The sequence below is a fragment of the Triticum dicoccoides genome, chromosome 5A (genome assembly GCF_002162155.2).
Source record: "Triticum dicoccoides isolate Atlit2015 ecotype Zavitan chromosome 5A, WEW_v2.0, whole genome shotgun sequence".
Lineage (NCBI taxonomy): Eukaryota > Viridiplantae > Streptophyta > Magnoliopsida > Poales > Poaceae > Triticum > Triticum dicoccoides.
In genome coordinates this window covers 418748519-418751852 of record NC_041388.1, presented here as the reverse complement: position 1 = coordinate 418751852, position 3334 = coordinate 418748519, and positions in this window count along the sequence as shown.

Here is a 3334-nt window from a genome sequence, read left to right as displayed (position 1 = left end):
GATACAAGTTGCCACGTAAACGCACCACGGGGTTCCTAAATCGTGGATATCACTCCGGGACCCCCAAAACTAAGTAATACTCTAAGGAATGGGCCAGAATCGGCCCAAACTGCGGTTGTTGATGACCTACACTTAAGCGCACCTTGGGGTTCAACAACCATGGAAATCGCTTTGGGACCCCAAAACGGTGAGTAATAGTCCACGAAACGGGTCAAAATCGACAAAACACGCGAGTGTTGAAGACCGACATGTAAACGCACCCCGGGGTTCGTCAATTGTGGAAATCACTCCGGGACCCCAAAACAGTGAGTAATAGTCTATAAAATGGGCAAGAATCGGCCAGAAGTGTGAGTGTTGATGACCAACACGTAAACGCACCCAGCGGTTCGTTAATCGTGGAAATCACTTCGAGACCCCAAAACAGTGCGTAATAGTCCAGAAACGGGGCAGAATCGGCCAAAACTGCAAGTATTGATGACCGACACATAAACGCACCCGAGTGTCCGTCAATCATGAAAATCACATGGGGACCCAAAAAATATAGTAATAGTGCACGAAACGGACCAGATATTGGCCAAAATTTTGAGTGTCATTGACCGACACGTAAAGGCACCACGGGGTTCGTAAATCGTGGAAATCACTCCGGGACCCCCAAAACTAAGTAATACTCTAAGAAACGGGCCAGAATCGGCCCAAACTGCGATTGTTGATGACATACACTTAAGCGCACCTTGGGGTTCAACAACCATGGAAATTGCTTTGGGACCCCAAAACGGTGAGTAATAGTCCACGAAACGGGTCAAAATCGAAAAAAAAACACGAGTGTTGATGACCGACACGTAAACGCACCTCGGGGTTCGTTAATCGTGGAAATCACTCCGGGATCCCAAAACAGTGAGTAATAGTCTACAAAATGGGTAAGAAACGGCCAAAAGTGTGAGTGTTGATGACCAACACGTAAACGCACCCCGCGGTTTGTTAATCGTGGAAATCACGTCGAGACCCCAAAACATTGCGTAATAGGCCACGAAACGGGCCAGAATCGGCCAAAACTGTGAGTGTTGATGACCGACACATAAATGCACCCGAGTGTTCGTCAATCATGGAAATCACACCGGGACCCAAAAAACAGAGTGATAGTCCAAGAAACGTGCCAGAATCGGCCAAAACTGTGACTGTTGATGACCGACACGTAAGCGCACCTTCGGGTTCAACAACTATGGAAATCACTTCGGGGCCCCAAAACAGTGAGTAAATAGTCCACGAAACTGGCCAGAATCAGCCAAAACTGTGAGTGTTGATGACCGGCATGTAAATGCACCCCGGGGTTCATAAATCATGGAAATCACTCTGGGACCCCCAAAACTGAGTGATAGACCAAGAAACAGGCCATAATCGGCCCAACTGCAATTGTTGATGACCTACGCTTAAACGCACCTTGGGGTTCCACAACCATGGAAATCGTTTTAGGCGTAATACTCCACGAAACGGGTCAGAATCGACAAAAACCGCGAGTGCTGATAACCGACACGTAAGCGCACCCGGGGGTTCGTTAATTGTGGAAATCACTCCGGGGCCCCGAAGCAGTGAGTAATAGTCCATGATACGGGCCAGAATCGGCCAAAACTGCTCGTGTTGATGACCGACATGTACACACACTCTATGGTTCGTTAATCATGGAAATCACTCGGGGACCCCAAAACAGTAAGTAATAGTCCACGAAGCGGGCCAGAATCGGCCGAAACTATGAGTGTCGATGACCGACACGTAAACACAACTTGGGGTTCAACCACTATTGAATCGCTTCGGGACCCCTAAATGATGAGTAATAGTCCACGAATCGCGCCAGAATTGGCCAAAACTGTGAGTGTTGACAACAGAGACGCAAACGCACCCCGGGGATTGTAAATCGTGGAAATCGCTCTGGGACGCCAAAACGGTGAGTAATAGTGCACGAAACGGACCAAAAATTGGACAAAATTGTGAGTGTCATTGACCGACACGTAAACGCACCACGGGGTTCGTTAAGAATTGGCCAAAACTGTGAGTGTTGATGACCGACATGTAAACACACTCTATGGTTCGTTAAGAATGGAAATCACTCCGGGACCCCAAAACAGTGAGTAATAGTCCACGAAACGGGCCAGAATCGGCAGAAACTATGAGTGTCGATGACCGACACGTAAACGCTCCTTGGGGTTCAACCACTATGGAATCGCTTCGGGACCCCTAAATGATGAGTCATAGTCCACGAATCGCGTCAGAATTGGCCAAAACTGTGAGTGTTGATAACAGAGATGCAAATGCACCCCAGGGATTGTAAATCGTGGAAATTGCGCTGGGACGCCAAAACGGTGAGTAATAATGCATGAAACGGACCAGAAATTGGCTAAAATTGTAAGTGTCATTTTTTTTGACCAGGAACAGTAGGAAAGGCTCCTATTGTGTTACTATATTATAATAATAAGTAAGCTGTACAATGGGTATCTACATGATGGGGGGGGGTTGGGGGAAGATACAAGTTTCCACGTAAACGCACCACGGGGTTCCTAAATCGTGGAAATCACGCCAGGACCCCCAAAACTAAGTAATACTCTAAGAAACGGTCCAGAATCGGCCAAAACTACGAGTGTTGATGACCTACACTTAAGCGCACCTTGGGGTTCAACAACCATGGAAATCGCTTTGGGGCCCCAAAACGGTGAGTAATAGTCCACGAAACGGGTCAAAATCGACAAAACACGCGAGTGTTGAAGACCGACATGTAAACGCACCCCGGGGTTCGTCAATTGTGGAAATCACTCCGGGACCCCAAAACAGTGAGTAATAGTCTACAAAATGGGCAAAAATCGGCCAAAAGTGTGAGTGTTGATGACCAACACGTAAACGCACCCCGCGGTTCGTTAATCGTGGAAATCACTTCGAGACCCCAAAACAGTGCGTAATAGTCCAGAAACAGGGCAGAATCGGCCAAAACTGCAAGTATTGATGACCGACACATAAACGCACCCGAGTGTCCGTCAATCATGAAAATCACATGGGGACCCAAAAAATAGAGTAATAGTGCATGAAACGGACCAGATATTGCCCAAAACTGTGAGTGTCATTGACCGACACGTAAAGGCACCACGGGGTTCCTAAATCGTGGAAATCACTCCGGGACCCTCAAAACTAAGTAGTACTCTAAGAAACGGGCCAGAATCGGCCCAAACTGGGATTGTTGATGACATACACTTAAGCGCACCTTGGGGTTCAACAACCATGAAAATCGCTTTGGGACCCCAAAACGGTGAGTAATAGTCCACGAAACGGGTCAAAATTGAACAAAAAACGC